This window comes from Podarcis melisellensis, assembly GCF_964234715.1.
Source record: "Podarcis melisellensis genome assembly, chromosome: 4".
Classification (NCBI taxonomy): Eukaryota; Metazoa; Chordata; class Lepidosauria; order Squamata; family Lacertidae; genus Podarcis; species Podarcis melisellensis.
The window spans coordinates 45995710-46007915 of record NC_138531.1 but is presented as its reverse complement, the minus strand read 5'-3'; positions in this window follow the sequence as shown (position 1 = coordinate 46007915).

The window sequence follows — 12206 nt, the reverse complement described above, 5'->3', positions numbered from 1 at the left end:
AAAATCTAAGCCAACTTCCATCTGCAAAGAAAAACAAACAAGAAAGTTTGTCTTCAAAAACTTGGCCTAGAAATCCGAATGTCACTGCATTGTATGTTAGACATGCAAATATTGATGTGCTGGAAATAATTATTAACACTTTAAGTATCAGACTGATATTTGAAGGTCTGATAGCAGAACATTTGCTTTAGTTCTCTTTCAGATAATGGAGCATGACTTCAGTGTATTTAGTGCATTGTGGACTGCATATTTGTGCTTTTTATATCTCAATGTTTTAGTGTTCATCCTCTTCTTATTATGCAGTTTGCTAAGTATATAGGCTAAGGGACTTTTGGCATCAGGGACATGTTAATAATAATGTACTGACTTAGTGGAGCCCTGCTGTGTCAAGTACCTCAATAGCTCCATTTTCTCAGATGAGGGGAATTTGGTAGGCCTAATTCTTTCTTTCTTCTGCTAAAAATTTATTGATCAAAGCTTCTGCTACACGGTCTGCATTGGCAACTAGATCATCCCTGTATAAACTAATCTGCTAATTTAGTAATAGTGCCAAGCTCCTTACAAAATATTCCTCAAATGGACATTTTCTCAATTTCTTCATTGCAAAAGTGTCCCATGATTTGTTCACTAGATCTAATATTTTTGACAGAGAATATTACTTCTGGAGCTTAGTGGTAATACTTTGTGCCACTGTCAAAAGATTTCTTCAAGTTTTCTCTCTTTCAAATGAATTTAAGTCTTATAAATATTCTAGATATGTAATCATATGGCAGGGCATATCGTGGTATGTCATGAATAATCTTTGAACATTAATCCACTGTTATAAATGCTATCATAGGAAAGCTGAAGTGACATTCAACAATAACTCTAGGGTCTAGGTTAAATAAAGTTTTCAGGGGTTTTTCACTTCATGGTATCGTAAAAATGATGACTAGTGAGTCAAAGACACATTATATTCTATGCACCAAGCCAAGTATGACTAGCCAGCAAAGCCTAATGGCTTCAACATCTAGCCACACATTTATTGTTGCAACAAAGCATCAGTTTCAGAGAAAACAGACCAGAGAGAATAACAGATAGGCAATGTACCAAGGAATTGAGTTCAAGACCCAGAAGATTTCCAAGCACCAAATCTAACCTTTGGTTTTACATTTACTAATGCAGCACAACGTCCACAACACACAAACCTATTAACATGTACCCAGTTCACCCACGAATAACTTTCCATTCAATTATTTAACTCCTCAACTAATATCACACCAATATCTCTGCCAAATCAGTTTACCTTTGATTAATTTCTCCCAATTGAAGACCCTCACAAATTACTCAAGTTAATTTTCACACCCAATTCATTAACAGCCCTGATAATCCCAGAACAATTCTTCTTCAGTTAACTCCTCAAGTACACATTTCCCTCTCATCCAATCAAAAAGAAAAAGAGAAACTAGTGTGGAATAAAAAGCCAAGGAAAATTATATTTGTGGTCTTAAAAACAAACAGAGCTAAAACCTATGGCAGTGGTAGTTAGGCATGTCTTGTGGCACAATGCATGTCTTGTGGTATGTATTGTGGAGCAATGCTGAGGTCGCGCATGTCTTGTGGCACAGAGGTATTTGCTTAATAACCTTTGGGGCAGGTCAATGGTACAAAACCTTTAAATTAAACTGCAGAGGATATTTGAGTTATTTCTTCATAACCTTGGATTTGAAATAATTGTTCCTTCTCTCTCTTACATTAAGCAAACAGCTTTACAACACAGGAAGCTTTCATTACTATCTCCTCCAATTGCTAATTATCCAACAAATATCTTCCCTCTACTGGGATCTTAATTTGATCCAAAGCTCTTTTTTTAATGTGACATTTACTGATGAGGAAGCATGATAGAGAACTTTATAAATATTAATGTAAAAATATTGATAAGCTTACTCCTATGTTGCTTCCAAATTGCTTCCTGTAGGATTTGTAATGGATATTCAGTTTGAATATTCAACAACACTAAAAGCAGGCATATTTTGGGAGATTACAAAAAAGATGGTACAGGCAGGAGGAAGAAGGGAAAGAGATTCTGGATTCTTGCAGAAACTAACTATGGCCAACCCTGAAATAAAGCTACATAGCATTGTGTGTTTGCACCCGAGATCCTTCTAATTCCTTGATCCAGCAAAGGTTAAAAAATGGAGGTCTCCATTGCTGGAATAGCCAGGTCAGCTTCATAAGAATTGCCTTTGTGTGGGTCATCAAGATAAAAAAAGGAAGTGGCTCTGCACCTCTCCCTCAACCTGCTGGAAGTTAGAAAGACAAAAACCTGAGTATGAGTGAGAAGCTAGAAGCAGGAAGAAGGCTGGGCAACTGACAGATAGAGCCAGGCCTGATTTCTCCTGGGATCCAATTTTGTGGCTATGGGAAAAGCAAGACCTTCTGGGATGTTAATGCCGTGAGTCCCTCCATCACAGGCTCAGGTTGTATATTTGTGTAAACAAGCCATGTATCATAAGGACACCACGGTCTCTGTTATCTCTCATTCCAAAGAAAACCAAACCCTAGAACCTTACTACTCAGAGATTGAGGTGGTATGCATCAATGTATGACTTGAACAACAAAGAACGTGGCATTCATTCAAGCCATTACTTCTCCTGGTCTAAAGAAAATAGAAACTGACTTCATGGGGCCAGGCAAGAAAATTTCCATAATATGGAAAAGAGATGATACTTTTATTCTTTCAGGTCAATCTGCCACAAATGGCTAACGCAGGTGTGTGTTTCGAGGCAGGCTAGTACAGTGGTACCTCGGGTTAAGTACTTAATTCATTCCGGAGGTCCGTACTTAACCTGAAACTGTTCTTACCCTGAAGTACCACTTTAGCTAATGGGGCCTCCTGCTGCTGCCACGCCTCTGGAGCACGATTTCTGTTCTCATCGTGAAGCAAAGTTCTTAACCCGAGGTAATATTTCTGGCTTAGCGGAGTCTGTAACCTGAAGCGTATGTAACCTGAAGCGTATGTAACCCAAGGTACCACTGTAAAAAAATTGTAGGTTGGTAACTTTTGTGGAAAGGCTATCTTTATTTATCACATTCTTCCTATCTTATCTTATCCAGATCGGCCAACATCCTCATCTGCCAGTTAGGGATGGTATTTGTAGGTAGAGGGGAGTCTAGGTGGGCCATCCGGAGCTGAGAGACAGAATGCCTATAAAATTTGTTGGGGGAATTCACAAGCAGGGAGAGGAGGGTGGCAGTGCAAACTGTTGTCCCCTATGGAAATATTTGTAGATATTGCAATGGTACCTTGAGGACTGCCTAAACTCTCATATTCCATCTCAGTCCCTGAGATCATCTGCAGGGACATCATTGGTTGTCCCCTGAGTTTGTGAGGCTCATCTGACAGCACCAAGCAACCAGGCCTTTAGTGTCATCGCCCCAGTCATGTGGAATGCTCTACCAACAGAGAGTCAGTAGGTGTCTTCTTTTGAGCCTTTAAATATCTGCTGAAAACTCTTCTATTCCACTAGGCTTGTTGCAAGAAGTTAAGAAAATATATTTCCTTAATAGTCAGTTGATGGTTTCTGATTTTAAATTTTAACATGGTGTTATTGTATATAGATTCTTGTTGATAGCTGCTTTCATAATCAGTTATCCTTCTGGTCCAATTGACCTGAATTCTGGGAATAGCACAAGCCTGTCATATTTGTTCAAGGGTAAGCCCCACTCTATTCAGTGGCACTTGTCCACAAACAAGTGTGTTTAGGATTATAGTCCTAGCCTTTAAATTTCTAAATTTGTTGCTTCTGAGAGAGAAAATGCACGAGGTTTGCAAAATTATATTGAAGTGGGCATTTCCAGAACTGGCTGTCAGGTTTGCAAAATTACTCCTAGAGCATGCATTGGGGAGGGTGAAAATAGAAAGCATATCTGAAGGTCAAACTTCAGTGGATCTAAGACAACTGCGCCCCTGCCTTAGGAATGATTTGGCAAATACCAATGATAAAGGCTTTAAATTATTTTTATCTTAATCATTAAATGTCATGCCTTTCAGATGTGTTATGTTTACATGAAGCAATTCATTTCACTGTGCCATCAGAAGAAATGTGAGAGAGGACCATGGCTACTTCATACGGGGAGAGGTCACATGCTGGCTGCAAAAGAAAGGAGCTATACAAAATGTGTTTGAAGTCAGGATATGTTTTTTGGTCATCTTCATGTATGTTTATGCTTTGTGATCCATTTCTTCTTTGCTGACAGAAATTCATGTAGCCTGTTAATAAACTGGCTAATTAAGTTCAGTAGAAATGTGCCATTATAATTAAGCAGCTGGAATAAACATTATGTTGTCAAGACATATAGCTTTGTCAGTTAAGCCACCCCTGATCTATAACACCTGAAGTATTCAAGGAAAGGTTTGACAAACTCATACATCACCTTGCCATGCTCTTAACCCACATTTTGCTAGACAATCTAAAAGTACATTCAGATTCTACAGATGAGCCTCATGGTCTTCTCCAGTAATGAGGATGTTTTTACGTTAGACCCTTTTAGCACCTTAAAGACCTCATCATCTAGAACAGAGCAGGTGAGACCAAGGTGCTGACAGGGAATATGTAAAGCTGAATAGGCCCCTTTGTATCTAGCTCATGCATTATTTGTGAGATAAAGGATCATCTGGTGTCTACATATTTTATAGCTAATAATAGATACAGCCATTGTGAGGAATCAGGTATAAACTGAAGCATGGGCAGGATAAGATGGAAATGCCTCTGTTCCCAAATGATACCCCTCAACAGAACCAGGAATATTCTGCTGAACTGACAGTGAAAGAGAAAATCATCTTATGCAAATGTTACACACAGGAATATGCAGTATTTTCAGGCAAACCCAGTAGGGTGCTTAACGTTTCATTTACCTCACTATTCTCATCTGGAGGTTTCAAATAAGGGAGAAGTTTCAAATAATTCAGCATATACAACCCAATTGCTCCTATGTTGCCTAAAACAGGTAGATGTGTACAAGGATGGACAAATCTGTCAATTTTCATTATCTGCTATTTTCACTAATATACTGTATGCCTGTTCATGCACACTGTTCCAGAGTGTGCACGTTTTTATACCTATCCTTTGGTTGGAGAACTGCATCACAAAATTAAGAGAAGTGTGAATTTTGAATGATATCTGCATTTTGGTTTGCATATTTTTTGGGGAAATGTGAATCAAGTAGGTAGGTTTGTTACAAAAAAGTGGAACACTCATCTCTTGGTGTGTGAGTGTGCTTTCTCTCTCTTGAGTTTCTTCTGAAAACTGCAATAACTTACTGTCAGGGAACTGACATCTAAAGCGCCGCAGGTGCAAAGGCTCCCTGAGGTTGAGAGAGCAGTAGCAGCGGAAGAGGGAACCAGTAGAGGGCGAGCAAGAACTCCAAGGGAAAGTGAGTCGGAGGGATGGCTCAGAGACGCTTCAAGCGAAACCAGTGGGGAGGTCTCAGGACCTCCTATAGGGACACCCACACCTCGACGGAAACTGTCACGCCGAGAGGCCAGACGACGTGTTTCCGTTAAGGAGCTTTTATGTTGGAAACGTTTCCGAAAGCAGCCACTTTCGGATTCTACTAGTGATTGACGCAGCCATGCTGGAGGGGCTCCGTCACAGGCAGAGGTTTGAAAACCTGATCAAACTCTGAGGGACTTGCATTTTACGCACAAGCAGCTCATCGTCCCATCACAGCAATCCGAAAGTCACCGAAAGCCAGCTTGTGCAGAGAGAAGCATCATGAGCAACCCAGCCGGAACCGGGGGTGCAGGAGCAGCTGGAGGGGGTCCAAGCCTGGAAGAAAGGTACAGAGCGTTGGAGATCCAGTTGGCGCTGCAAACGGCGAGGCTTGAGGAGAGGAGGGCTCAGGATGCAGAAAAGGGAAAGGAGAAAACCACCCCGCTCGCCAGAAAGGTACCAGGATTGGTGCAGAAATTCGGGGGGGATCCCAGGAACTATCATGCCTTTAGAACAGAGATGCAATACGCTCTAAACTTGCAGTTTGATGACTTCCCCGACGAGGAATCGCGAGTGGCGTATGTGATTGGCCATCTCGAATCCGGGGCGAAAGATTGGGTTAGACCCCTGATGGCAGCGAATAATGAGATCTTAAAGGACACGAGGAAGTTTTTTCGTGCCATGGACCTGATGTTTTCCAGCGATATTGAGCAGGGGGTGGTGCGAAGGCAGTTAATGGCTTGCCAGCAAGGAAGCAGATCTGTCCGTGAGTACTGGACTGAATTTACTATGCTGATTCATAAATTGGGGTGGGACCTATCGGCGGAGCCCATCCAAATGCTTTTCGAAGAGGGGCTTTCTTCAACCGTCAAAGATGAGCTTTCCCGGGGGCCCAGGGCGGAGTCTATGGACCAATTAACCAAATCTGCGCTGGCCATAGGAGCGCGCCAGGAGGCGAGGGCTTTGGAAAGGCGGGAAGGGAAAGGAGACCGTTGGAGGGAGTTCCGCATTCCAGACATTCCAGAGCCATCTTTCCCGCCGGCAGAGCCGATGGAAGTTGGAACAGCGCGGGCGCGCGCAGTTTCAAATCCCAGTGAAGAGCGGAAGAAGGAGGGAAAGAGCGCCAAGAGATGTTATCTCTGCCAACAGCCAGGGCACTTTGCCAGAGTCTGCCCACAAAGAAAGGAATGGCAAGGGATGGCAGGAGCTGTTGGGGGAAAGGAAGAGGAAAGCAAGGAGCAAGTAAAAGCCAACGCCTGGCTGCCACCGTCGGGGCACAGCAGCCAGGCCAAAGAGCAATGAAAGTGCCCATGCCAGAACCTCCCAGACCTGCTTTAGTGATAGAGGTGTTACTAGAACTGCCAAACGGACACCCACTAAAGGTCAAGGCGCTTTTGGATTCAGGCAGCTCCTGTAATTTCATGAGTAAGGAGTTTGCAGCTGAGCACCAGATACAGACCATCCCTTTAAGTAACCCCTTGCAGGTGACTACGATTGACAGCAGAGAGCTGTTGGGGGGAGAAGTTAGCCAACAGACTGTCCCGATGATAATGAGAGTGGCAAGGCACACCGAACAGATAGCGTTTAATGTGGCCATCCTGGGAGGAGCGCCCATCATTTTGGGGATGAGCTGGCTGGCGCTACACGATCCGCTAGTGGGCTGGCATCAGAGGGTGGTCTCCTTTGGGTCAGCACATTGCCTAGAACACTGCAAGGAGGGGAAGGTCTCGGGAGGAGACAGAGTCACCCTAGCGGGGATGGAAGTGATGGGCAAAGGGAAGGTGCCCCCGCAATACGCAGATCTGAGCAACGTATTCAGCGAAAGGGAAGCAGACAAACTGCCACCGCATAGACCCTTTGACTGTCAAATCAACCTACTCCCAGGGGCCCAACTCCCAGTAGGCAAGCTGTACGCCATGTCAGACAGGGAGATGCAGGAGCTGAGGGAGTTCATTGACAAAAACTTGAAGCGAGGTTTCATCAGAGAGTCCCGAGCGGTGGGGGGCAGCCCAGTGTTTTTTGTGGACAAAAAGAACACAGACAAACCGAGACTGGTGTGTGACTTTAGGGCCCTCAATGCAGTGTCGGAGCCCCTGGCTTTCCCTATGCCCCGAATTGACGACATTTTGACCAGAGTAAGGAAGGGAAAGATTTTTACAAAACTGGACCTGCGGGGGGCGTACAATCTGATACGCATAAGGAAGGGAGATGAATGGAAGACCACCATGTTTACCCCTTTGGGAGCCTTTGAATACCTCGTTATGCCCTTCGGTCTACAAGGGGGCTCCGCCTGTTTTCAAGCTTTTATAAACCACGTTCTGGGACCTTTGCTCTACAAGAATTGTGTGGCCTTTTTAGACGACGTGTTGGTGTATTCGGAAGATGAGGAACAGCATGTGAGGGACGTTCGAGAAGTGTTGGGCAGGCTGCAAGCCAACCAGCTGTGGGTGAAACTGGAGAAGTGCCAGTTTCATACCAAGGAGGTGGAATTCCTGGGGTACCGCTTGTCAGACAAGGGATTGGCCATGGATCCAGGCAAGGTTCAAGCGGTACTGGAATGGAAGACACCGAAGACCAAGAAGGACGTGCAAAGATTCTTGGGGTTTGGGAACTTTTATCGGAAGTTCATCAAGAACTTTGCCCACTTGACGGCGCCCATCACCGACTGCCTCAGCAGCAAGAAGAAATTTGTTTGGACGGTGGAGGCGGATCGAGCCTTTGAAGAACTGAAAAGGGCTTTCGCCTCGGAAGAACAACTTCTGCATGTGGATTTACAAAAACCCATGAGAGTGGAAACAGATGCATCCGACCGGGCTATAGGGGCGGTCCTTCTTCAACCGGGGAGGAGTGCGTCGGAGTGGAGACCGTGTGCATTCTTCTCGCGGAAACTGAATAAGTCCGAGAGGAATTACACGGTGTATGACAGGGAACTACTTGCCATTCACGAAGCATTCCGGAGGTGGAGACATTTATTAATTGGGGCACAACACAAGGTGCAAGTGTGCACCGACCACAAAAATTTAGAGTATTGGAGAACAGCTCGAGTGCTCAACCAACGACAAGTGAGATGGGCACAGGAATTCTCCAAATTTAACTTTGAGATTTGTTATGTGCCAGGCCCAGAAAACGTCAGGGCGGATGCGCTCTCACGCAAACCAGAATATTGGGAAGGGGAGGAGGTGATCGAAGAGAGACATGTCATCCCGGAGGACCGCTGGGTGTGTGGGGCGGCGCTGGTGGGGCAACGGGAACTGGTGGAGGAAACGGAAAATGATGAATATGCCCAGGATAAGCTCAGAGGTCTCAGGGGGGAGGGCGAGAGCCCCGGAGGTTTTGAGGAAAGAAATGGGGCATTGTATTACAAAGGGGCACTGTATATACCCGAAGGTGAATTGAGGGGGAGAGTACTCAAGCAGTTGCATGATAGCCCCACGGCGGGACATTTTGGGCAACACAAAACCATGTGGTTGGTTACCAGGGAATTTTGGTGGCCTAAGGTGAGGGAAGATGTAAGGGAGTATGTAAGAGGGTGTGACCAATGTCAGCGAGCCAAAGGGGAAAGAAGGGCGCCGGCAGGGTTATTAGAACCTTTACCCACACCAGAACGGCCTTGGGAAGCGATATCAATAGATTTTATGACGGATCTGCCAAGGTCCAAGGGGAAAACAGCCATCATGGTAGTAGTAGACCTGTTAACTAAGATGTGCCATTTTGTAGCATGCTCACATGCAGTCACAGCGGAAGAAACGGCGAAGTTGTTTGTGGAACATATATTTAGGTTGCACGGGGCTCCCTCGAGGGTGATCTCAGATCGAGGCAAACAATTTACTTCCAGGTTCTGGAGGAAGCTCATGAGCTTGCTACACGTGGAAGTTAATTTTTCAACTGCCCGGCACCCTGAAACCAACGGGCAGGCGGAAAGGGCAAATGGCATTCTTCAACAATATCTTAGGTGTTATGTCAATGACAGAGAGAACGATTGGGTCGAAAAGTTGGCGTTGGCAGAATTTGCCTACAATAATGCGGAGAATGTGTCCACAGGGATGAGTCCCTTTTTGGCTAATTACGGGTGTCACCCCAGGGCATTTCCAGGGGAAGGAGGGGAGAGATGGAGCGTTCCAGCGGCTGAACATTTTGTAGAAGAGATGGAAGCTATCCATCAGCAGCTCCAGCTCAACTTAGAAAGGGCCAAGGCACAATATAAGAAGCAGGCAGACAAGAACAGAAGGGAAGGTGAAACCATAAGGGTGGGGGATCAAGTGTGGTTGTCAACCCAAGGGTTGCCGTTCAAAGGGGGTTGTAAGAAACTGAGGCCCAGAAGATTGGGACCCTTTGAGGTGATTCAGCAGGTCAACCCGGTAGCTTTCAAACTCCGATTACCCAACCACATGAAATTGCACCCAGTGTTCCACAGGTCGTTACTGTCACCATACAGGGGGGGACGTGAAGGGGAGCACGTCAGGGGACCAGCCTTGGAAGAGAGGGAACGCCGCAACCATGTAGCGGAAATCCTCGATTCCAGGTGGAAGGGTAATCAGGTGGAGTATTTGGTGGCGTGGGAAGGGGAACCGGAGTCAGAAAACACCTGGGTAAGTGCAGAGGAAGTCAATGACGAGGTTTTAACAGAAACGTTCCACCAAAGGTTCCCGAGGAAACCTCAGCCTATAGCAAGGTTTAGGAGGGAGTATTTCGGCACCACCGATGAGGAAGAGGAAATGGAAGGGTTCGCGGAGTCGGAGTTGGAAGATGGAGTGGACTCTGATGACGAAGAGTACCTAGAGAGTAGGAACAGCAACAAGTGGAAGGAAGTGTTCGCGACGTCGGAAGATGAGGGAGGTTCTTTCAGGGGTTTTACCTCCTCACCGCCAGTAGGAGAGGAGACGGGAGGGGGTGAAGGGGGCCCTGGAGGGGAGGTGGATGTCAGGGAACTGACATCTAAAGCGCCGCAGGTGCAAAGGCTCCCTGAGGTTGAGAGAGCAGTAGCAGCGGAAGAGGGAACCAGTAGAGGGCGAGCAAGAACTCCAAGGGAAAGTGAGTCGGAGGGATGGCTCAGAGACGCTTCAAGCGAAACCAGTGGGGAGGTCTCAGGACCTCCTATAGGGACACCCACACCTCGACGGAAACTGTCACGCCGAGAGGCCAGACGACGTGTTTCCGTTAAGGAGCTTTTATGTTGGAAACGTTTCCGAAAGCAGCCACTTTCGGATTCTACTAGTGATTGACGCAGCCATGCTGGAGGGGCTCCGTCACAGGCAGAGGTTTGAAAACCTGATCAAACTCTGAGGGACTTGCATTTTACGCACAAGCAGCTCATCGTCCCATCACACTTACATATTGTTCTTTGTGCCTGGCTTTTACAGGTGACATCAGTCTCAGCACCTTTTAGTTCCACCTTGGCAGCAAAGAGTTGCTCTGGTTTTCACCTTTCAACTTTACTAACCCACTATCTGCAGCAAGACCGAGGTGAGGTTCCTGCCCCTCCCCAGGGAAATGGAAATGCAATCCTATGCATGTTTACACCTAACCAAACCCCACTGTGTTCCTTGGAACTTACTTTGGTAAGTGCACATAGGATTCCAGCCTGAAATCAGTTTGTCTCGCACCTTGATTCTTACAAACTATATAAGCATCCTTGCAATAGAAACCAGTACGTTTTTCAGGGAGGAAAGTCTTCTTGTAGCAAGAGAGTGAGAGAGATTACACACACAGCAACAGGAAAACTGGAGGGGCGGGGAGGCAGTTTGAACAAAAAAGAGAGACTCAAACCAGTGTGAAGATTAAAAGGAGTAGAATATCACTCCCATAAAAAGACAGTCTCCCATATCCTTGCCACAGCAAGAGAGGATCTCATACAAAACAACCTTCAGCATACAAAGTTAACACAGGTGTGGTGATGCACATGTTCATTGCACTGGACATCTGTACAATCTTTTCTTATGCATAGAAATGCACAAACTCGTCCTGGACAGCTTGGGCCCAAATAATGCTTAACTTTAATATGGAATATCTAATGACAAAAGGCACTTAACAATTAATGTTTCCTTACAAGTAGCAAACTGAATTCTAAAGTGAAAAGTAAGACACTATCATGTGTCTTAGAGACTAAAAAAGCAAGACAAGTGCAAGAAGGCAGGGATATATTTTTACTTTCAATTTCACATTAGTGATGAGGGGATGTTAATTACATTTTGTATCCAAACTAGAATTGCAATTCCAGAATTGCATTTGAAAAGGGTTGCTTGACAAAACTGTCAAAATAATTCATTTGAAAATGCAAGGAATAGACTATAATAAAACTGAATCTTGTAGTAATAAAAAGCAATAAAATTATTCATAAAGATTATCAATAGCTAATGCATTGTCTGGGAGAACTCTTGTATCCTAATATCACTCTCTGGAATCATGTTACATTTATATTGCTATTCAGGGATCCTATCACACATTGGAAGGCTACATAGAATATAAATACATTGTCAGAGATTACAGAAAACCACAGGGGAAATTAAGAACTGTTTCTTATGTGGTGTTATAGGCTTTAAGCCATTGTGTTCTGAACTTCATGTCATTATTGTTTTGTAGTTAGGTATTTGATACTGTTGGAAGATATTTTGTAGGTAGGAAACACACTGTAGAATTCCATCAGGGCTATACACAAATAGAGTGGGCCTTTTCTGGGTATTTTCTTCCCAGAGAACTACAGACCATGCAGAAGGTGCAAAGCAAAAGTGTGCT